The sequence below is a fragment of the Ornithorhynchus anatinus genome, chromosome 12, assembly GCF_004115215.2.
Source record: "Ornithorhynchus anatinus isolate Pmale09 chromosome 12, mOrnAna1.pri.v4, whole genome shotgun sequence".
NCBI classification, from domain to species: domain Eukaryota; kingdom Metazoa; phylum Chordata; class Mammalia; order Monotremata; family Ornithorhynchidae; genus Ornithorhynchus; species Ornithorhynchus anatinus.
Genome location: NC_041739.1, coordinates 55,349,451 through 55,374,009, shown reverse-complemented (window position 1 = coordinate 55,374,009; position 24,559 = coordinate 55,349,451). Strand labels below are relative to the sequence as shown.

The window sequence follows — 24,559 nt, the reverse complement described above, 5'->3', positions numbered from 1 at the left end:
TTCAAGCAAAACTGAATTTCAGCATTTGGAGTAAAGGAGGAGAGAGATGAGAGTTGTAAAATGCTCCTTTTTAAATTACCTTTGAAATGTAGGTGGCTGTGATTTTGATTTCATGCCAAAATGAAATGTGGAAATTTTCTGCCAAGTTTGAAGCGAGGTGAGGGATCTTTGAAGATCCCTCTCAAGTATTTGGGATTTCTCCAAATGGAACCAGCTCTTAAGTCTCCCCAAGTTCATCTGTAGTCCTGAGCACAGAACTTTTTATGGTATTTGTTAAGTGCTTACTATGTGTCAAACATTGGTCTAAGTACATGTTAATTAGGTTGGACACAGTCCCTGTCCCACAATGGAGCTTGCAGTCTAAGTAGGAGGGAGAACAGGTTTTGAATCCCTATTTTACAGTTGAGTGAACGGAGGCACAGAGAAGTTAAGTGACTGGCCCGAGGTCACATAGCAAGCAATTGACAGAGTCAGGATTAGAATCCAAGTCCCAGGCCTAGGCTCTTTCCAATAAGGCACACTGTTTCCCTTGCATTACATATCTATAATGGCAGAAACTTTGTGATAGTACTTTGATTTGGATTCATTCTCTCAGAGGGACGGTTTCTGTTTTGAAATGAGTGTGGTTACAAGATTCTAGACAGTCTTCAATAGTGTAATTGGCCAAGCTCAGACCAGGTAGAGGGAGAGCGGAAGGAGCATAAACACTTTTCTCTGTCATGATGATGATAGTAGTAATAATAATATTCAAGTGTTTTGTGTGTGCCAAGGACCATACTAAGTGATTGGGTAGATATAAGATAATCTGATCGGGAGTCTCACAGTCTCACAGTGTAAGCAGAAGAGAGAATGGGTATTTAATCTCCATTTTACAGATGAGGAAACAGAGGCGCAGTGAAGTTGTGACCTGCTCAAGGTCATACAACAGGCAGATGGTGACCTGGAATTATTACTCTTAATTCGTTAATGACAGTAATGATATGTGGAAGTCCTCAGTTGAGAGATTTTTCTCCTTAGGGAAATGGAACTGCTCAGGAAAACTCCAAAGAGCGCATACTGCTTAAATTCTGAAGACATCAGAAAGAGATTTTAATGGTTAGACTGTTCCGAGGACCTCATGTCACACATACACACACACACACACACACACGTACACAGACACCCTCAGCTCCATAGGCTCATCATGTCTTTCAAGATTTTAATTAACATCGACAACATATTGTAACATTGATTTTGGCTTAGAGTTTGGGGAAATTACACCTATCCCAACAGCCCAGGCTCAAGGTCTCTGCAACACAGTTTCTTGGTCCCTAAGCATAGTAAAGGGCATCACATTCTGAATATAAACAAGAAATGTGATGGCTACAAATAGTTCTCTCAGATTAATTTGCACTCCACCAGAGGAGAAAAATGATGGGCTCTTTAGTTGCAATTCTGGTAAAAATGAAGTGAAGAACCACAGGTTCTGAGCAGATTCAAGAGAGGGAGGAGAGAAAAGGACAGAGAGTTATCTGTTTTGGCCCAGGTCAGATTTCTGAGGAGAAGCAAGCACTCTAGTTTTTAATTGACCATGAAAGGAAAATCACAAGCAAGACACATCCCAGTATTAGTTCTAATAACAGCACCATCAGCATTTATTAAGCACCAGTTGGCGTAGTGCACTGTGTTAGTTGCCTCTGAAGTATAGAATAAAGAAGAGATGTGTTTCCTCCCCACAAGGATCTTCCATTCTAAAAGGATTGTTGGAGCAGGTGAGAGTTTAGGCAGGATTTGAATGTGGGGAGAACTGGGATGTCTGATGTAGGGAAAGCAAGAAGGGAGTCCCAAGATGGGGAAAAAATATGAGAGAGATGTCAGAGGCAGGAGACTTGAAATCAAGGTGCAGTTAGAAGGTTGGCTTGGAGGAATGTAGAAAATGAGTTGGGGAATAGTGAAGAGAGCAGATAAGTATGGTGGGATGGGATGGAGGAAAACCCTCAAGGCAATTGGGAGGTTTTTGTATGATACAGAGACACAAGAAGCCAGTGGAAGGTTTTGAGGAGAGGAAAGAAAAGAAGAAACAAGGCCTAGTGGATAGAACACAGGCCTGGGAGTCAGAAGGACCTGGGTTCTAATCACGGCTCCTCCACTTGTCTGCTTTGTGTCCTTGAGCAAGTCACGTCACTTCTCTGTGCCTCAGTTACCACATCTTTAAAGCGGGGATTAATACCGTGAGTCCCACGTGGGACATGGACTTTGTCCACCATGTTTAGCTTGGATCTACCCCAGTGTTTAGTACAGTGCCTGGCACATAGAAAGCGCTTAACGAATACCATTTAAAAAAAAATACGAAGGGCAAAGGATAGAGCCCTTACCGAGAAGCTACTGTGAAAGCTATCCTGCCGGCCCTGAAACGGGTGCGGAGCTGAGGTGAATTCTCCCTTCCCCCATCTATCACTCCCTTAGCCAGAGTTCCCTTGGGTTGCTGCTGTATCTCAGCCATGTTCCCTCCCCCCACCCTCCACCCCCGCCCCGAGATGACGACGAGATCCAGGGTCAGTCAGGGCCTCCTGACAGTGCCTCAGGCTGACTGACGAGGCGAGGCTGACGGGCTGATCCAGCTCCACTTTAGCTGCCATGAAAGCATCGTTACAGCTCAGGGACATCTAGCTGGCAGGGCCGCAAATGGGAATCAGGCTTCCACGCCGGAACGGCTCCTGAGGGTCCGGCACGACAGCCGCAGGATCTGGACCTACCCGGCCTTCCAGAGAAACCGGAAACTTGGAGCAGAAGTCAGGACTTCCCTGAGGATTCAGAAGTGCTAAGGTACTTTGCCCAGAACTTCACTTACCGCTTTGAACCCCATCGGAGGGGCAAAGCTCGAAATATTTGGCCGGTTCGAGTGGGAGAAAAATTCACTTCCCATTCCATATGATTGCAATCAGTTACACTGCAGGGTATCCTAATGACGTCATCTGGAAATCTTTTCGAACCCCTGATGGGTTTTTTTGGCGGGAGTAGGGCTGACCTCCCCTGCCCACCCACTTCAGATCCCTGTTCCACCTCCATTCGGGCACCATAGCATCTACAGGGGTCTTGGCCTGCTCAGATCCTGTGGACAGAGGCCGGCCCCATCCCAAGGCACGGGGGATCTCAGGGGTCGGAGAAGTGGACCCAGATTGACCAGTTCAGTGAGATGGTCCCGGGGCACCTCTCTCTGGGGGCTCAGTAAGCGATTCCAGTCGACTGGGTTATGTCATCCCCCTAAAAAAAGCCACTCACACTTGATCCGTTTTGGCCCTAGGATAACAGTGCCGGCTCCGGCTCTGCTTTGTCCATGCCTCATGAGGCTAATTATAACGACAGCCTCACCTTACCTCCATGCCCGCGGCAGATCCCGTTCCTCAGCAGTGTCTGCTGGGCCAGCAGAACTTTACCTTTATAGAGGAGGGGAAATGCAGTTCGTCAGGACGTGAGCAGAAGGTGGCATGCCGTTTGAAAAATCTCTCCATCGGAAGGACAACCAGGCTCTGGGAAACAGTGTGGCCTAGTGGGTGGGGGTACCGTCTTGGGAGTCCGAAGGACCGAGGTTCTAATCCCAGCTCAACTACTTGCCTGCTGCGTGATCTTGGGCAAGTCAGTTCACTTCTCTGGGCCTCGGTTGCCTCATCTGTAAAATGGGGATTAAGACTGAGAGCCCCATGTGGGACATGGAGTGTGTCCATCCTGGTTAGCTTGTATCTACCCCAGTGCTTAGTACAGTGCCTGGCACATAGTAAGCACTTAATAATGTCTTCGTAAAAAAAAAAAAGTCTGTGAGGGTTGGAAGGAAGCTGGTTTATGTGGAAGCCCAGAAAGTTTTTCCATCTTCTGGATCTGGGTAGGTATTTGCCGGATGGTTTTTAGGGCCAGTGTCCTATCTGCTTATCTTGTATCCACCCCAGCGTGGCATAGTGGAAAGAGCACAGGCCTTGGAGTTGAGGAGCTGGGTTTTAATCCCGGCTGTAATCCAGAAGTAGAGGGCCCGCTTCCAAGCCCGAGGCTTTATGAGTCAGGGTCTCCCCAGCAGCTCTAAGACAAAGACGCCATTCTCTCCCACAACAGCGGCAACAGGTGTGGAAGTGGCAGCTGGCATCTGAGGGAGTCAGGCAGGCCCGCCCAAGCCCCGGCCCATTGACGGGTTTGTTTATGGCTGATGTTTGTGGAACGCTTGTTTTGTCTGAGCGCTTAACTGAGCACTATGGAGAGGGATGGAGATTTTGTTTCAGGCCCAGGCCCTGACTTCATGCTGGTTGGTGGGGGGTCTTTCAGGAGGAGCAAACCAGCCCCTGCAGACTTTAGAAACCCCAGTGTTGCGGGTCTTTCTGATTCCCCAAGAGTATTTTTGTCTCCCTGGGATCGCTCTCTTCCATGCCCCACCCCTAGGTCACGTGACATGGGGATAACAGATGAGTCTAATGGTCAGCTGGTAGGGAAGTCCAGAAAGTTTTCCATCATCTCGATCTGGGTAGTGTTTGTCAGGGTATTTTGGGGGCCTGTGTTCAATCTGCTTATCTTGTGTATACCCCAATGTGGCTTAGTGGCTAGAGTACAGGTCTGGGAGTCAGAAGGACCTAGGTTCTAATCCCGGCTCCGCCACTTGTCAGCAGTGGGACTGTGGGCAAGTCACTTAACTTCTCTGTGCCTCTGTTGCCTCATCTGTAAAATGGGGATTAAGACTGTGAGCCTCAAGTGGGACAATCTGATTACCCTGTATCTATCCCAGTGCTTAGAACAGTGCTCTGCACATAGTGAGCGCTTAACGAATACCGTTATTATTATTATTCTCTGTCCCTCAGTTACCTCATCTGTAAAGTGGGGATTCAATACCTGTTCTCCCTCTTAGACCATTAGCCCCTGTGGGACAGGCACTCTGTCCAACCTGATTATCGTGTATCTACCCTACCCCAGCACTCAGTACAGTGCTTGGCACATAGTAAGTGTTTTAACAAATACCATATTATCATCATTATTATTATTACTCCAGTGCTAAATGCAGTACTTGGCATATAGCAAGCAATTAACAAATGCCACAGTTAAAATAAAATATCTGAGCAGAGGAGAGGGGTGAGGAGAAGGGTGGATAAGTTATTACATGTGTGTCTGTGTGTGTGTTTGTATATCCTGTGTGTTGCGGTATCTGAGTAGCAGTTAGTGCCGGGCATGGCTGAAATGCAGCAACTACAAGTGCGTGTGTGGAATCACAGTGCTTTAACCCTTTGGGAAGCAGCATCTTTCATTCTGCTTCAAAAGTCAATGAGGGGCAGTAGCAATGATCCATTCAGTCATTTTCAGCCAGTTGTGCAGGTAAGCTTGTGAACTTCTGTTGAGGGAGAGTGATGGCTTTCTAGGGTTGGAACAATTCTCTCAAAAGTCTTGACTCTCATAAGATTTGAGACACAGAAACCCAGCATGGTAAAACAAAAGTTTTGGATGTGGAGAGGGCCCGGGGAACTCATTACTATTTAGTCCTGATGCGTATGATCATGATGGTTAAGCACTGTTCTGAACACTGAGGTAGACCCAAGCTAATCAGGTGTGACACAGTCCCTATCCCTGTGGGGTTTGCCATCTTAATCCCCATTTTTATAGATGAGCGAACTGAGGCACAGAGAAGTGAAGTGATTTGCCCAAGGTCCCACAGCAGACAAGTGGCAGAGCTGAAAATAGAACCCAGGTTCTTCTGACTCCCAGGCCTGTGCAGTTTCTACTAGGCCATGCTGCTTCCCATCAGGCGGGTATTGACCTGGATGCAGAAGATAAATGGGTTGACCGCCCGGCTGCTCACATCAAATGAATCACAGAGATGGATTTTTGTTGTAAACATGAGCCGGCCATGGCCGGCATTTTAAGCTGAGAGGAACAGGGCTGGGATGTGGGCATTTGGAATGAAGGAGGTGTGGGAGAGGTTATGGGGGAAAGAGGGGCTCTTTATGGGGATAGCAGGGATGGAATGGATGGGAAGGACCATGAGAACAATGCCTGGAGGAGACCCCGGAGTTTCCATGTTAGTGATTGGGTGTCCAAAATCCCAAGATGAAATGCCAGAAATTCAGCTAGAGACATTCTGTTTTTTTATGGTCTTTGTTAGGTGCTTACTATGAGTCAAACACTGTTCTAAGTGCTGGGGCAGTTACATGTTAATTAGGTCGGACACAGTCCCTGTCCCTCCTGGTGCTCACATTCTAAATAGGGGGGGAACAGGTATCCCCATTTTACAGTTGAGGAAACTGAGGCCCAGAGAAGTTAAGTGATTTCCCCAAGGTCACACGGCAAGCAATTGGTAAAGTTGAGATTAGAACCCAGCTCCTTCTGACTCCCAGGCCCGTGCTTTCTCCACTAGGACATGTTGCTTTTCACGATTATAATTATAATCATGATATTTTTAAGTGCTTAATATGTATCAAACACTGTTGTAAGCACTGAGGAAGATACAGGTTCAAGTGGGGCACAGTCACTGTCCCATCTGGGGCTCACGTGGTAAGAAGGAGGGAGACAGGTATTGAATCCCCATTTTACAGTTGAGGAAATTGAGGCACAGAGAAGTAAGTGACATGCCCAAGGTCACACAGTAGTCAACTGGCAGAGCCAGGATTAGAACCCAGGTCCTTTGACTCCCAAGCCTGGGCTCTTTCCACGGCAGGGGCAGTATTTGCACGGCTTGCCGGAGGCAGCTCTGAAGCAGAATCAATGAACCAGTGGCATTTATTGATTGCTGAGCACTGTTCTAAGCACTTGGAAAAGTACAGTACAACAGAGTTAATTGCGGTACTTGTTAAATGCTTACTGTGTATCAAGCACTGTTCTAAGTGCTGGGTTGGATATGAGATAATCAGGATGGACACAGCCCCTATCCCACATGGGGCTTACAGTCTAAGTAGGAGGGAGAGTTGGTAGATGTGATCCTTGGCCATAGAGGGCTTGCGATCTACAGAAGAGTTTACACCCAGGTGAGTCAATCATTCAATGATCTTTATCGAGCGCTTACTGGGTGCGGAGCACTGTACTAAGCCCTTGGGAGGGTACAGCATAACAGAGGTGGTAGACACATTCCCTGACCACAGTGAGCTCCTGCCAGGAATGGATTTTTTTCCCTCTGGGGCGTGGTCTGCCCCTACCAGGGGAGCTGCCAAGAATCATCACTGAGTTTCCCAAGGACACTGGAGCCGTGATGAGACCCAGGATTAAGAGCGCCCAGCCAGGATCCCAAAAACATTTGTCAGTCATGGCGAGATGGATGTAAAAGGGACTGGGGGCCTCCATCTCCTCTCTCCATCAATTGGAAGAAATAAATCAAAGGCACAACTCTACACCCTCCCCGGTGCTTTTGAAGGAAGATCATTCTTCATGTATTAATCTTGCCCCACTGGCGCGTAGAGTAAATGCCACTAGACAAATGTCTGAGAAATGATAATTTTGCAGATTCCTCATCCTGCCTTGACTCCCCGGATTGTTGTTTAATGGACCAGGCTGGCATGCTGGGGGAAAAGAAAACGAGGCAGGGTGTCTGAGGTACCACAGGTCCAGTGGAGTGGAGTCAGTCCGGAGCCCAGCAATCCCGCATCACCAGCTTCCTGTTCTGTGGGGATTGGGTGCTTCCCTGGCCCTAGGGAAGTGCTGAAGCCCAGTGGAAATCTAGGATCATAGGGGGATCTGGGTCAGCAGTTGGGGTGGGGAGGGCCTCCGGGGACCACTTCTGCCTACTGGGGCTAAGGAAAGTCCCTCAGTTTTCCCCGCCGTCTGGCTTCCCCAGCCCCCGAGATCTCCCCATCTTCATGCCCTCCAAAGCAGATGGGGAGAGGGGACAAGTGGCACCTGCCACCAGTCTTGGCGGGCGTCTCAAAAGTCCAGGCAGGACCCTCCCTGATCAGGCCTCTATTTCACAATGAGAAGAACCTAAGATGATGGTAAAGCATGTTTTGACTTGTTGCTGAATCTGAATTTTGTACTCTCCCAAGCGCTTAGGACCATGCTCCACCCACAGTAAGCGCTCAATAAATACGAGTGATTGATAGCCAGGAGTGGAGAAGCTCTTCGATGAGGCATCTGAGCTGATAGGGTCACCGGCCTGTGTTGACGAGCCGGCATGTGAGTTATCTCTAGTGTGACCGGTGACGGTTATACTCCGATAACTCGGACCTGTATCCCCTGCAACGGGTACCTTCCGCTGGTCTGGCACGCCATGGGATGTGGTGACAATGTCAGTCAGTTAATCGTATTAATTGAGCGCTTAATACGATGCTTGGCACATAGTAAGTGCTGACCAAATACCATCGTTGTTATTATCATTATTTCCCCTGTGAGGAAAATGATTCTTGGTACTTCGGGCCTTGGTCACCTGAGATCTTGGAAGAGTTGTTTAGGTCAAGGAAAATGCCATAAACCCTCACCTTATCCTTTCCAGAGACCGACATGCCCAATGGGAATACTGGAGTCTTCCCTGAACAGTCTTTCCTGAACAATTATACTGGCCAACCATCCCCTCCTTACGCTTTGGTGATGATTGTGTTGTTTGAAAATGCTTAGCCCTTGGTGTGCTTGTACCGAAGGTTGTGCAGAGAAGGCCTGTAGCTTTTCTTATCCTTAGAAAATGAAGGGAGTAAGTTTCTGGCCTGGAAATATGAGAAAACAGGAAGCCCTTTGGTTTCTCCATTCATTCTGAAAGTCGAGCCTGGTCTGTGTTTATGTATTGGTTTCCCGGAGACAAATCCTCAAAGGAGGCCAGAAGAGGTCCTTTGAGGTTACTGGAGAGAACACCAGCCGAGAGTAATATTAATAGAGAAGAAGCGTGGCCTAGTAGAAAGAACACAGTCCTGGGAGTCAGAAGACCTGAGTTTGATTCCTCTTCTGCCAGTTTGTTTGCTGGGTGACTTTGGACAAGTCACTTAACCTCTCTGTGCTTCAGTTTCCTCATCTGTTTAGTGGAGATTCAGAGCTTATTCTCCCTCCAGTTTAGACTGTGAACCCCATGAGGAACATGGACTGTATTTGACATGATTAACTTGGATCTACCCTAGCACAAAGAACAGTGCTTGACACATAGTAAACATTTAACAAATATAACGATAATAATTTTAATAATATTAAGGGCAGGAGTTATTTCCCTTATGCATAAGCACTGCAAACTCCATCTTCTCCAACAGTCAATCAACAGTATTTACTGAACACTTATTGTTTGCAGAGTACTCTACTAAGCATTTGGGAGAATACAGTAGAATTGATAGAAACGATCCCTATCCTCAAGGACCCTACAATCTTACAATCCGCCACTTGTCTGCTGTGTAACCTTGGGCAATTCACTTAACTTCTCTATGCCTCAACTACCTCTTCTGTAAAATGGGGATTAAAAGTGTGACCCCCCCACGTGGGACAACCTGATTACCCTGTATCTACTCCAGTACTTAGAACAGTGCTTGGCACATAGTAAGCACTTAACAAATACCATTATCATTATTATTATCATTAGTGGAAATGCAATTATGTCACAAAATCTTCATGTCTTCCTCTCTTCATAAATGGTGGTTATATATGTCCCAACCCTATCAGTAATGTGTGGAAAGGGAGGGCCTTATTTGCATAATAATTAGTTGTCTTATTCATAAAGCTCTTATTATGTACTGTACTAATTGCTATGGTAGAGTCAAGATAATTGGCACCGTCCCTGTCTTACATGGGACTCAAAATCTGAGGGGAGGAAGCACAGGTGTTTAATCCCCATTTTACAGATGAAGAAACCTGCAGAAAGATGTTGTGTGACTTGCCCAAGGTCACACAGGTGACACTTGCTTCTCAGAGAGACCTGGGTTCTAATCTCAGCTCCTCCACTTGTCTACTGGGTGACCTTGGGCCAGTCAGTTAACTTCTCTGTGCCTCAGTTCCCTCGTCTGTAAAATGGGGATTAAGACTGTGAGCCTCATGTGGGACATGGACTGGGCCCAACCTGATATTTAGTATCTACTCCAGTGCTTAGTACAGTGCCTGGCACATAGTGAGTGCTTAAGAAATACCATTAAAGAAAAAGTGGTGGAGCTGGGATTAGAATCTGGGTTCTCTGACTCCCAGGCCTGGGTTCTTTCCACTAGGCCTTGTTGCATGGGGTTGTTTGGTTGGTTTGGCTTTCCAAGAGGAATTGTGAACTCATTACCTCTGAGCTTTAATTAGTGAACATTCTGAAATGTATACGCAGACCCTCGTGCAGCAGCTGAATGAACGTATTGCTTGAATCTTTGAGGGATTCACCTTTACTAGAATAAATTCCACAGAGGAAACTCCACTAACTGGTGGAAACGTTTTATCCCTGTGTCCCAGAAGGGCAGAAGGTGTGAGGGTCTGTGTGGCCATGCTCATGTTGGCGGTAACCTTGCTGTGGGCAGGGAATGTGCCTGTTATATTGTACCTCTCACTTAGTACAGTGCTCTGCACACAGTAAACGCTCAATAAATACAACTGACTGACTAGTCGATATGGCCATCCATGGTTTCAGATTTGACAAGATTTTGCCAAACAGTCAATCATGGCTGTGGCAATAAGAGGACCTAGTTCTAATCCCAGCTCTGTCACTTAAATCCTAAGTGACCTTAGACAAGTTACAACTTCGCTGTGCCTCATTTTCCTCCTCTGTTAAAATAGGGATTAAGACCGTGAGCCCCATATGGGACATGGATTGGTTCCAACCTGATATCTTCTATCTACCCCAGAGCTTAGTACGGGGCCTGATACATAGTTAAGCGCTTAACAAATGCCATTAAAAAAATATAATTATGGACTGCTCACTTTATAAGCTTTGGGAGAGTGCGGTAGAGTGGAGTTAATCGGCACGATCCCTGCCCTCAACCCCCTTATCAAATAGGGTTGGATCAAGATCCCAGAAATCTCACCTACCTTCCTTTGGATGGTTTACCTGCCAAGAGGATTGTTTTCAGAACTCCTCAGGAGCAACGGCTGGGGAGGGAAGAGGCTGGAATAATACCCCCTTTTGTTTCTAAGTAAATGTGTGCAGTATATTTTTATTGTTTAAGATTTCTTTAGCTTAATGTCGACTGGCACTAGATCGTTCAGTGCTAAATGCAGCGATTGTTTTCCGCGTACTGACCGAAGAAATGTTGAAATGACAGAAAGAATCATCAGGCGAGTTGCAGACCGGACTTGTGACCGCTTTTCAATCCCTCTTCAGTGGGTATCTTTTTTTTTAATGTAATGCCAAGAGAGTTTGGTTAAACGGTCTTTTAGATCTCAAGGTTGGCTGGGAGGGATTCAGGGAACTCAACTGGATTGAAAAAGGGAAATTGGACAGCAGTGGGCAGAAGAACCCTTGCTTTCTCACTTCAGGAGATGCAATGAGATGAACACTGGCCGCAGGCTTCCCTTCCTGTAGGGTTCATGAATCAATGTTCTGCCCAGGAGGTGGCATGGGAAGAGGCTGACTAAGGAAATCTGACTCCAGAACAGGAATAATCAATGGTATCTGTTGAGTACTTACAATGTGAAGGGCACTGTACTAACTGCTGGTATAGTTGAAAGACAGTCAGGCCAGACACAGTTCCTGTGCCTCATCAAGCTTACGGTCTAATCAAGAAGGAAAACAAGTATTGAATCCCCATTTTGCAGATGAGGAAACCGAGCCACAAAGGAGTGATTTACCCAGGGTCCCCCAGTGGGCAAGTGGCAGAGTGGGGATTAGAACCCAGGTCCTCTGACTCCCAGACTTTCTACTCAGCCATGCTTCTTTTTTTGAGGAATAATGATGCCAATTTTCTCTGCCAGAGGTGAGGATGGACACAGGTAGCAGGCACATACCTGGATTCTTGAATGTATTGTAATTATTGTGATATTTAAATGCTTACCATGTGCTAAACACTGGGGCAAATGGAAACAGATCAGACAGTCCTTGTCCCACGTGGGCCTCATCCTTAGATTGTGAGGGAGAACAGGTATCAAGTCCTCATTTTACAAGGGAGGAAACTGAGGCACCAGAAAGTGACTCACCCAAGAGGACACAGCTGGAATGTGGCAGAGATGGGATTAGAATCCTGCTCTTCTAACTCATAGCCCTGTGCTAATAATATTAATAATCTTTGTCCCACAAGGACTCACAGTCTTAATCTCCATTTTACATATGAGGGAACTGAGGCACAGAGAAGTGACGTATGTTGCCCAAGGTCACCCAGGAGACACATGGCAAAGGCAAGATTAGAACCCAGATCCTCTGACTCACAGGCCCATGTTCTCTCCAGTAGGCCTTGCTACTTCTCACATGTGCTCTTTCCAGTAGGCAAGTTAGTGAACTGCATGAGATCAGGTTCGTGCCTACCTGTACTCTATCATACTCTCTCAGTGCAGTTTGTGTAAAGTAAGTGGAGGGACCTGGGTTCTAAATCTGGTTCTGTCACTTTGCTGTGTGGCCTTGGCCAGACACTTAACTTCTCTTTACCTCTTGTTTCCTTATGTGCAAAATGGATTTTCTCTACCCGTTCTGTCTCCTGCTGGAGCCCTTTGTCAGGGATTGTGTCTGACCTGTTCAGCTTGTGTCTGTCTGCCCCAGTGCTTAGATCAGTGCCTGGCAATTATAAGGGCTTAACAAGTACTGCAATTACTGTTGTTATTCTTATTGTTATTTCTTAGCCTAGAGAAGCATTCGAGAGAAGAAATGGAGAAGCGGTGCTGCCTAGTGGAAAGACCCCGGGTCTGGGAGTCAGAGGACCTGGATTCTAGTGCTGGCTCCTCCACTTGTCTGCTGTGAGACCTTAGGCAAGTCACTTCACTTCTCTGGGCCTCAGTTGCCACATCTATAGAACAGGGATTAAGACTGTGAGTCCCATGAAGGACGTGGACTGTGTCCAATCCGCGTACCTTGTATCTACTCCAGTGCTTAGTACTGTTCCTGGTACATAATAATGAGCACTTAGTACAGTGCTTTGCATACAGTAAGGACTCAATAAGTATGATTGAATAAATGAATGAAAAGTCCTTAACAAATACCTTAAAGCAATCTACAGCAACCATTTGGTTTCATCCAGGGAAACTATGTCTTCTGGTTTCATGCTTCCTGATAATAAGTTGTAGTATTTTCCAACCCATAGTTGGCTCTTTTATTAGGGTCAAAGGGTGTAGCATCTAGCCCTGTCTGGAGAAGAGTTAGTGGGAATACTGTTTTTCTTTTTTTTTTTTTTTTGCAGGGGTGGGGTGGAGGAGATAGGGGGTTATGGTATTTGTTGAGCACTTACTATATGCCAGGCACTGTACTAAGCTTTGGGGTAGATATAAACTAATCTGGTTGGACACAGTCTGTGTCCTATGTGGGGCTCACCGTCTTAATCCCTATTTTACAGATGAGGTAACTGAGGCCCAAAGAAGTGAAGTGACTTGCCCAGGGTCACAGAGCAGACAAGCAGCGATGTCAGAGATAGAACCAGATCCTCTGATTCCCAGGCCCAGGCTCTATCCACAAGGCCAAGCTGTTCCCTGTACTCCTCAATCTAAGGAGTCAAGCCTGACTGAAACTTGAGGAAAGGTTGACTTAAACCCAAATAACCTGAAAATTGGAATCAAAGTCCTGTTAATATTACTTTGGGTATAGACAGGGTTATACAGAACTTAAAAAATTCTCTTCAATAAACTGTAATTGAATTTGCTGAGTTCATGGGACTTCTGTGCATTTAGGAGGCATATTAAGCAAGAGAGAGTTATTAAAACTAAATAATGTTGGAAAATCTTTCTGGAGCATCCAACGATGATCTTATTAAATGTCAATTTAATGCATAGCTAAGGAGTTTTAGGCTTTTTAATTTCAGGATTTTGAATGGATTGAGAAATCATGTGTGATTATTGTGAGTAAAAATATGGTTTTCAGGCAGAACGTATCAACATTCTTGGAGTCTATTTTCTCTTTCAATTCATGGAGACCGGATTTTGCCCCTCTGTGGTAAGAGGCACCTGAAAGGGCTCTGGGCACTGTCTTTGTCAAACAGTGAATTTTATGGAAGTTTTTTTGTTTGTGTTTTTGGAGGGAGCTATGTTGGAGCCTGCAAGAGTGACCCCAATGTTGCCCCACAGCATTTATATTCATATCCGGAATTTATTGATATATATCAATATCTGTCTCACCCTCTAGACTATAAGCTTGTTGTGGGCTGGGAGTGTGTCTTACCAACTCTTACAAGGTACTCTCCCAAGAATTTAGTTCAGTGCTCTGCAAAAAACAAGCATTCAATAAATATGATTGACTGATTGATTGACAAATCAATTGATTAACAAATACCAACATTATTATTATTATTATTATGGCCCTGATAAAATCCTTGTGCTCAGCTCGCTGCTGGGTCTTGTCAAGAGCCATGTTTAAGGTCACCCGAGTGGCAAGAGGCAGCTCTAAGATTTAATTGGTGAGAGCCCCAGGCAACAGACATCTCAATGGGACAGTGGTCTGGACAGCATCCAGGCTGCACCTCTGTCTCCTCAAATCTCTATAGAAGCTGACGGTGAAACCCCCAGGTCGTGGAGAAGGGGAGAGGAAGATGCTGGGTTGAGAAGGTGAGTTCAGCACCTCCTCAAACCTGCACCCACGATTTCCTCTCCCTCACCCTTCCAAAGCTTAAAGACTTTGAACGCATCAGTTTCTGAGGGTGAGACAGTCAGGGAGCAGGTTTGTAGAAACGACTCTTGACTCCTAGATCTCTTTCCCAAGGATTGGCTCAATCAGTCCATCAGTGGTATTTATTGAGTGCATACTGTGTGCAAAACACTGGACTAAGTGCTTGAGAGAGTACACTATAACAGTGTTGGCAGACACCTACACACAGGAGTCTACAGTGTAGAGGATCCAGTCTTGCAGTCTAGTTTGGATGCAGATAGTAAGTTTGCAGTTGTCTCCTTTCCTCCTCCTCCTTTTCCTCCATGTCCTCATCCTCCTCCTAGTCCTACTCGTCCTCCTCCTCATCCTCCTCCCATTCAAGCCCGTCTCCTTCTTCTTCTTCTCCTGTTCCTCCTCCTCATCCTCCTCCCATTTCAAGCCCTTCTCCTTCTTCATCTCCTGTACCTCCTCCTTAACATCCTCCCTATTCTTCTTTTCCTCACAGCATTTACTGTTTGAATTCAGAGAATTTGAGTAGACCCTAGGAAATATACAGTAGACTGTGGTTCCCAGTCCATGCATTGAGCCTCATGAGGGACAGGGACTCTTTCTGACGTGATTATCTTATCTACCCTAGCACTTAGTACAGTTTTGGGACATAGTAAGTGCTTAACAAATATGCAAGTTATTGTTATTATTGGAAAGGCTTTGAGCCTATCCAAGTCTAAAGTAGGGAAGTCAAGAGTGTTCTTTGCCGCCTCTCCAGCTTGTAAGTGCTGGGAGAGAGGGGAGGCCTCCAGCACACTGTGGTGAGGGACAGATTGGACAGATTGGAGTGGATTGGAGTGGTGGCATTTTTAGAGCGGAGTTGATTTATCCATCAATCATATTTATTTAGCAATTACTATGTGCAGAGTACTTGGGAGAGTACAGAATAGCAGAGTTGATAGATATGTTCTGTACCCACAACAAGCTTACAGTCTAGAGGGAAGTGCTTACAGTCTAGAGCTTACGGTACAACTGCACTAAGTGCCTGGCACATAATAAATGCTTAACAAATACCATTAAAAAAAATTCAGCAAGAGTTGGGAGACATGAGCCTCTGCCAACAAGGAGCTTACACTTTAGGAGAAACTCTATTAGCAGGAGGAAGAATCCCAAGCAGTGCTAGATCCTGCAAGGAGGTAATAGACCCACTCAATTTGGGGCTATTTTAAGGTGGGGTGGGTATCAAAGGGCCCACCTATTACCTGTTCTTTATTTGATAATAACAATTATAGTAATGGTATTTGTTAAACACTTACAGTATGTCGAGCACCATACTGCTTGGTTGAGTAATTATAGGATATTCAGGTCAAAGCCAGCAGGCCCTATTTCAGCACACCTGCAAATGTGAGTACATTCTTACATCCTCACCCATAGTGTCATTTGGAAGTAGCAAGAACAGCCAAATGGACCCATGAAAGCACAGTTCTCTTGGTAAGAATGTGAGATCTCAGTAGCATCTGCTTGTTTTGTCTTTTCCTTATGGTATTTGGTAAGCACTACTGTGTGTGAAACACTGTTAAGCATTGACACAATTAATTAGACCAGTTACAGTCACTGTCCAACGTGGGGCTTACAGAATTGAGTGGGAGGGAGAATATGTTTTGAATCCCCATTTTGCAGTTGAGGAAACAGAGGTCCAGAGAAGTTAAGTGACTTGCGCTTGGTAAGCAGGCAAGTGGCAGAGTCAGGATTAGACCCCAGGTCCTCTGGCTCCCAGGCCCATGCTTGTTGATTGATTATTCATTCATTCAATTGTATTTATTGAGCGCTTACTGTGAGCAGAGCACTGTACTAAGCACTTGGGAAAGTACTTTCCACTAGGCCACACTGCTTCAGAGTTTGATTTGTAATAGTAATAGTAATAATAATGTCTTTAGCAAGAAATGCAGTAAGTTGTCTCAAAGTCCAGCAACACAAGATCTGAGAGGGGGGAAAGACTGTCATCAGAGAGATGCACCAATAGTGAAAAATGAAGAGCACAGGAGATGTTTTCAAGCTTCAGGTAAATGCCATTCGTTATCTGCTCCCTGGTTCGTTATCTGCTCCCTGGAAGCTTTGGATCGATTGAGTATGGGGTCACTGGCTCGCGAATAAGCAGGTTATCTATTCTGGGAAGCCATTCTGGGCTTTGCTCTGCTCTTTGAAGTGAGACTCCTACAGAGTTGGATATCACAAAAAGTTCCGTTGCCCTTTAGGTAGGTTCTGGTATATTTACTTCTGCGTAGGCAGCCATGGGTTACTAGGAGCATCCAGGCTTCCAATCACTTAGTAATATTTATTGAGCACTTTACTGTGGGCAGAGCATTGTACTAAGTGCTTGAGAAAATCTGATACAAAAAATCTGGTAGATATTAGAGGAAACTCTATTAGCAGGAGGAAGAATCCCAAGCAGTGCTAGATCCTGCAAGGAGGAAACAGACCCACTCAATCTGGGGCTATATAATTCCTCTAAGAAGGCACTTAATAATAATAATAATAATAATAATGTTGGTATTTGTTAAGCGCTTACTATGTGCCAAACACTGTTCTAAGCGCTGGGGTAGATATAAGGGAATCAGGTTGTCCCACGTGGGGCTCACAGCTTTAATCCCCATTTTAACAATAATAATAATGTTGGTATTTGTTAAGCGCTTACTATGTGCAGAGCACTGTTCTAAGCGCTGAGGTACATACAGGGTAATCAGGTTGTCCCACATGAAGCTCACAGTCTTAATCCCCATTTTACAGATGAGGGAACTGAGGCACAGAGAAATTAAGTGACTTGCCCACAGTCACACAGCTGACAAGTGGCAGAGCCGGAATTCGAACCCATGACCTCTGACTCCCAAGCCCGGGCTCTTTCCACTGAGCCACGCTGCTCACTGAGGCACCGAGAAGTTAAGTGACTTGCCCAAAGTCACACATCTGACAGGTGGCAGAGCCGGGATTAGAACCTGTGACCTCTGACTCCTAAGCCCGTGCTCTTTCCACTGAGCCACGCTGTCCAAAGGATCAATGCATGCTGAATAAACACAATGGAGTAGGATTTTTGATGATGATGGTGATGTGTGTTAAACCCTTACTATGTGTCAAGCAGGATACTAAGCGCAGGGGTAGAAACAGGCTATTCAGGTTGGACACAGTCCCTGTCCCACCTGGGGCTCACAGTCTTAATCTCCATTTTACAGATGAGGAAATAGGCACAGAGAAGTGAAGTGACTTCCCCAACGTCACCCAGCAGACAAGTGGTGGAGCCGGAATTAGAACCCAGGTCCTCTGATTCCCAGGTCTCTGCTCTTTCCACTAGCCACTGCTACATCTGAGCTTGGTTTGTTTATGGCAAGAAAGTGCTAAGTGCTTGGGATAGTTCAATTCAAAAGCTTTGGTCTATAAGATCCCCGCTCACAACCATGCATGCTGAGTAAATGCACCAGAATAAGATTTCTGGACATCCTAGATCAATAGAACTGTCCCTCTGTCCTTATTGTGTCCTGATTTCCTCAAAATGTCTTTCTCGAAATGGGAACCTAAGCGTGTAATTTCTATTTCAGGGTCACCAATTTCAACTCTGCACCAATGTAGAGAGTGGTGGCTATTGAAGGCTATCTCCAAGAGGCCTTTCCAGACTAAGCCCCACTTTTCCTCGTCTCCCACTCTCTTCTGCGTCCCTCTGACTTTTTCCCTTTGCTCTTCCCCCTTCCAGCTCCACAGCAGTTACATATGTATCGATAAATTCATTTGTATTGACTTCTGCCTTCCCCACTCTATTCATTCATTCAATAGTATTTATTGAGCGCTTACTATGTGCAGAGCACTGTACTAACTGCTTGGGATGAACAAGTCGGCAACAGATGAGACAGTCCCTGCCGTTTGACGGGCTTACGGTCTAATCGGGGGAGATGGACAGACAAGAACAATGGCAATAAATAGAGTCAAGGGGAAGAACATCTCGTAAAAACAATGGCAACTAAATAGAATCGAGGCGATGTACAATTCATTAACAAAATAAATAGGGTAATGAAAATATATACAGTTGAGCGGACGGGTACAGTGCTGTGGAGATGGGAAGGGAGAGGTGGAGGAGCAGAGGGAAAAGGGGAAAATGAGGCTTTAGCTGCGGAGAGGTAAAGGGGGGATGGCAGAGGGAGTAGAGGGGGAAGAGGAGCTCAGTCTGGGAAGGCCTCTTGGAGGAGGTGATTTTTAAGTAAGGTTTTGAAGAGGGAAAGAGAATCAGTTTGGCGGAGGTGAGGAGGGAGGGCGTTCCAGGACCGCGGGAGGACGTGACCCAGGGGTCGACGGCGGGATAGGCGAGACCGAGGGACGGCGAGGAGGTGGGCGGCAGAGGAGCGGAGCGTGCGGGGTGGGCGGTAGAAAGAGAGAAGGGAGGAGAGGTAGGAAGGGGCGAGGTGATGGAGAGCCTCGAAGCCTAGAGTGAGGAGTTTTTGTTTGGAGCGGAGGTCGATAGGCAACCACTGGAGTTGTTTAAGAAGGGGAGTGACATGCCCAGATCGTTTCTACGGGAAGATGAGCCGGGCAGCCGAGTGAAGAATAGACCGGAGCAGGGCGAGAGAGGAGGAAGGGAGGTCAGAGAGAAGGCCGACACGGTAGTCTAGCCGGGATATAACGAGAGCCCGTAACAGTAAAGTAGCCGTCTGGGTGGAGAGGAAAGGGCGGATCTTGGCAATATTGTAGAGGTGAAACCGGCAGGTCTCGATAACGGATAGGATGCGTGGGGTGAACGAGAGAGACGAGTCAAGGATGACACCGAGATCGCGGGCCTGAGAGACGGGAAGGACGGTCATGCCATCGACGGTGATAGAGAAGTCTGGGAGAGGACCGGGTTTGGGAGGGAAGATGAGGAGCTCAGTCTCGCTCATGTCGAGTTTTAGGTGGCGGGCCGACATCCAGGTGGAGACGTCCCAGAGGCGGGAGGAGATGCGAGCCTGAAGGGAGGGGGAGAGGACAGGGGCGGAGATGTAGATCTGCGTGTCATCTGCGTAGAGATGGTAGTCAAAGCCGTGAGAGCGGATGAGTTCACCGAGGGAGTGAGTGTAAATGGAGAACAGAAGAGGGCCAAGAACTGACCCTTGAGGAACTCCAACAGTTAAAGGATGGGAGGGGGAGGAGGCTCCAGCGAAGGAGACCGAGAATGACCGGCCAGAGAGGTGAGAGGAGAACCGGGAGAGGACAGAGTCCGTGAAGCCAAGGTGAGATAAGGTATGGAGGAGGAGGGGATGGTCGACAGTGTCAAAGGCAGCAGAGAGGTCAAGGAGGATTAGAATGGAGTAGGAGCCATTGGATTTGGCAAGAAGGAGGTCACAGGTGACCTTAGAGAGAGCAGTCTCGGTAGAGTGGAGGGGACGGAAGCCAGATTGGAGGGGGTCTAGGAGAGAATGGGAGTTAAGGAATTCTAGGCATCGATTGTAGACGACTCGTTCTAGGATTTTGGAAAGGAAGGGTAGTAGGGAGATAGGGCGATAACTGGAGGGGGAAGTGGGGTCAAGAGCGGGTTGTTTTAGGATGGGGGAGGCGTGGGCATGTTTGAAGGCAGAGGGGAAGGAGCCCTTGGAGATTGAGTGGTTAAAAATAGAAGTTAAGGAAGGGAGGAGGGCAGGGGCGATGGTTTTAATAAGGCTGTAGGCTGTAGGCTCTATAGGCTGTAAGCCCACTGTGGGCAGGGAATGTGACTCTTTACTGCTGTATTGTTCTCTCCCAACTGCTTAGTACACAGTAAGTGCTCAATAAATATAATTGAATAAATGAATCAAGTCAGATGCCGAACTAGGCTTGCTCAAGGGGGATGGGAAAATCTCAAACCTGGCCTCCCTGGAGCCTGATGCACTGAAGGAGGCAACCACTGCTGGTCTGAGTGCTTGAAAGTCTCCCCTTCATCACGCTGTCTGCAGATTACCTTATAGGCACAATGGCCCGGTCTCCAACATGTCCTGTCCAAGAGTTGCCCTGAGAGACAATCCTCTCCCTCCTTCTACCCAGAGATGTAGCGTGGCCTAGTGGATAGAGAACGGGCCTGGGAGTCAGAAGGGCCTGGGTTCTAATCCCGGCTCTGCCACTAGTCTGTTGAGTGACCTTGGGCAAGTTATTTCACTTCTCGGGACTTTAGTTCCCTCATCTGAAAAATGGGGATTAAGACTGTGAGCCCTAAGGGGGACTGGGACTGTGTCCAACCCAATTACCTTGTATCTCCCCCAGTGCTTAGTACAGAGCCTGACACATAGTAAGCACTTATAAAATACCACAATTATTGTTATTATTACCCTGCCTTTAAGCAGGATCTGCCAGGAAGAGCAGATTTGACCACCCGGCATTTTAGAGAACTGGACTGCTCTCTTTTCCAGCAGTGAAAAGCTGCGAAACTTTGCTAATGTGCCGATTGATTCACTGTGGGCAAGGAACATATCTGCCAACTTTGTTATATTGTACTCTCCCAAGTGCTTAGTACAGTGCTCTGCATATAGTAAGTGCTCAGTAAATTCCATCGTTGATGTTATTGAGAAATAGTGGTGTCCTCCAGGGCTAAGGATAATTCTGTGTGTGTTTGTGTGTGTGTGTGTGTGTGTGAGAGAGAGAGAGAGAGAGAGATTGAGAGAGGGAGGAAGGAAGGAAGGAAAGAAGAAGAAAGAAGGTTGCTGCACAAAATACCAACAGAGGGATTTTTGTCTTTGAGACTGAGGGCCTCATGAGTGACAGGGACTGCCTAACCTGATTAACACATATCTACCCCAGTACGTAGAATAGTTCTTGACAAATAGAAGTGCTTAACAAATACTACTGGAAAAAAAAGTCTTCTCCCCAGAAAGAACACCGATACGTGGCAAATGGCAGATGAACTGGAGTGAGACCCTTCAGGTTAATCAATACTTTGCCTTTTTTGTTCCTGGTGCTTTTTTCCAACATGGAGTAATGGCAAGTAATGTGCTATGATGAAAAATAAGATGAAGTGTTTCAAGGACGACAGGGTGGTTGTTCTGAAGGGGTTTTTTTTGTTTTTCATTATTCACCTTCATTTTTATGAAACTCTTCCAGAAAAGGACAGCAGGGTGTTTTTTAGGTGAATACTGAATTAAGTCTCCTGAATTTCCATTTTTTTTTTCTTTTGAGGAACTCAGAAGGAACAGGAAGCCCAGAAATGTTAATAAATTCCTTACCAGGACTATGGGAGAGCTTCTGCGATGAGAATTCAGATAGGGAGACTCCGGGTCAAAACTTGTGAAAATTAAATCTCCCAGCCTGGAAGAAGATGACAGATATTCCCCAGACAATTATCTGAGCCATGTAGGATGCTGCCTGCAGGACTGGGAAAGGGGAATGAGGATTGGAGGCCAGTGACCTGACTAGCGACTGAAGGAGATTTGGAAAAGAAAAAGAAGCAGGAACCAGACAGGCTTAGCTGTCAGCTTTCTCTGGTCCTGGACCTTTTTGGAATGATGGAAGTGCAATAATGCTCAGAATTTATTTATTTATTCCTCCCTTCAAAAAACATCCTTTTTTTAATGCTCTGTTCAGAAATGGCTTTAGCCACTGGGGTTAGATGTTCACAAATAAAGCTGAAAGAATTTCAGCCTCTTGACTCTGAAGGCAGGAAGGAAAAAAACAGGGTCTGTCCTGACCCTTAAAAGACCAGTGTGACAGTAAACCACTTCAAAGCTTGACTCCTTAACAGTTTAATCTCCCCATTGTTGAGGCTTTTGTTCCGAGGGGACTAGGGGGTGTGATTTTTATCCTGGTAATCGGTTTCTGTCAGGGCCTGCCATCTAAACATGGGCAGAGGGGGGGAGTCAGGAAAGTATTTTGTGTGGTCATTGAGGTTCACAAAGGAGGAGATGAGGTTGGAAGAAGGCAACTCCAGTGCTGGTGGCTTTTTTCCCTCTGCAGGGCTACACAGACACACACAAACACACACACAAACGCAGCTCCCGACAAGGTTTCCTCCGGGAACTGTCAAACTGAGGGATGATTAACTTTCTGCGAGAGAATATGGAAGGTAAAATTGCCTGGAAGTTTCTGTTGTCGTTGTTTTTCGGGAAGGGGCGGAGGGAGCCCTCTTGAATCGCCTGAAGCTACACTTTCCCCTTTTGGCTAATGGTTGCAAACTAAGAGACCATCCCAAGTGTGGTGTGGGGTTTTTCAAGAGCTGCCGAATTGGGATTTAAGGGTATTTTGCTTGTGTCCTTGTTGGTGATTCAAATGCATGCCTTATTGATAGTTTTTAGCAATTACAACTGCATGAATCTGCACTGGGTTTCTTTCAATCAAATAAACCGTGGTAACTATGAAAGATATATCAAGGAGCTTTCTGGGAATTTTCAAATCACTTAGAGCTGTTCTCAAGCTAGTCGGGAAATCAACAGGACAACGGGGAGGAGAGATCTCAGTACCGAAAGGGAAATAACCCGGGTGGTTGGTTCCAGCATGGTCTGAGCACAGACAGTTTAGGCAGATGTTTTAGAATTGGGTGTCTCTCATTCTGTGTTCTGGGGAGATTAAGTTTTGAAGGATTTAATGCCTGTGTGTGTTCCTGTAAGCGGGTTTGTGATCATTATTACTTCAGTTCAATGTCATGGGGATTCCTGCCCCAAGGGCCGCAAATCCAGATGTGCAGTTTAGTTTTAGGTTAGGAGGGAGATTGACGTTCGTTTGGGCTGTTTGTACTTTTCAGGCCCCGATGGGTATTACCACTTCACTTCACAGGGCTGAATTGTTATGTATGGAAGCCAGGAGCTGTAAATGGTTATTGGCTGGCAGTTCTGTGGCTTGCATTGTGGACCTTTTTGAAGTTAGGCAGCCATCCTGAGCATGGGATAACAGTGATCATTAGTGTACTAAGGAGTACAGGGTGGGTCGGGGTTGCCATCCCTCTTCCCTGATGTACCAAAGCAAGTTAAGGAAATGGACGGTTCTTCTTGTTTCTTCTATGGGAAGCGCTGGCATTAATCTCCGATTTATGCCCTAGGGGTCTCCCAATCAATCAATCAATTATATTTTTTGAGTGCTTACCGTGTGCAGAGCACTGTACAAAGCAAGTGGGAGAGTACAGTGTGCTGATACTCCAGAGCACTTATGGACAGATCTTTAAAATATGTATTATAAATTACTTATTCATATTCATGCCTCTCTCCCCCTCTAGACTGTAAACTCGTTATGGGCAGGGAATGTGTCTGCTAATTCTGTGGTATTGTATTCTCCCAAGAGCTTATTATAGTGGTCTGAACGTAGTAAGCGCTCAATGAGTACCACTGATTGGTTGATAATAATGTTAATAATGTTGGTATTTGTTAAGCGCTTACTATGTGCCGAGCACTGTTCTAAGCGCTGGGGTAATAATAATAATGGTGGTATTTGTTAAGCGCTTACTATGTGCCGAGCACTGTTCTAAGCGCTAGGGTAGACATAGGGGAATCAGGTTGTCCCACTTGGGGCTCACAGTCTTAATCCCCATTTTACAGATGAGGGAACTGAGGCACAGAGAAGTTAAGTGACTTGCCCACAGTCACACAGCCAGCAAGTGGCAGAGCTGGGATTCGAACTCATGAGCCCTGACTCCAAAGCCCATGCTCTTTCCACTGAGCCACGCTGCTTCTCCAGCGTTGATTATGGTTGAATCATAACAGAGTTGGTAGACATATTCCCTCCCCACAATGAGTTTACAGACTTGCTCTAGACTGAAAGCTCATTGCGGGCAGGGAATGTGTTTACCAATTCTGTCATCCTGAACTTTCCCAAGCACTTAGTCCGGTTCTCTGCACACGGTAAGTGCTCAAAAAATTTGATTGATTGCTTCTCTGAAGTAAGCCGAGATGCCCTTCACAACTAATTTTGGGTCGATCGGTTTATGGTATTTGTGGAGTATCTTCTGGGTGCAGAGAGCACTTTACAAAGCACTGGGGAGAGTACAATATAATAGGGTTGGTGGACATAATCCCTGAC

At 46.2% G+C, this 24,559-nt stretch overlaps 1 protein-coding gene across 10 annotated transcripts in view; it reads left to right on the top strand.

The window, feature by feature from the left end:
• Positions 1-24,559, top strand: part of ARHGAP24 (Rho GTPase activating protein 24) — a 299,225-nt gene that overhangs the window by 207,866 nt on the left and 66,800 nt on the right. The window contains exon 1 of one of the 10 annotated variants that reach the window (XM_029077195.2): positions 2,628-2,805. The exons of the other annotated variants lie outside the window; for them this stretch is intronic. The gene's annotated coding sequence lies outside the window, so the exon portion shown is untranslated. Of the gene's footprint in view, positions 1-2,627; positions 2,806-24,559 lie in introns of those variants that run through there. 10 annotated transcript variants of the gene reach the window in all.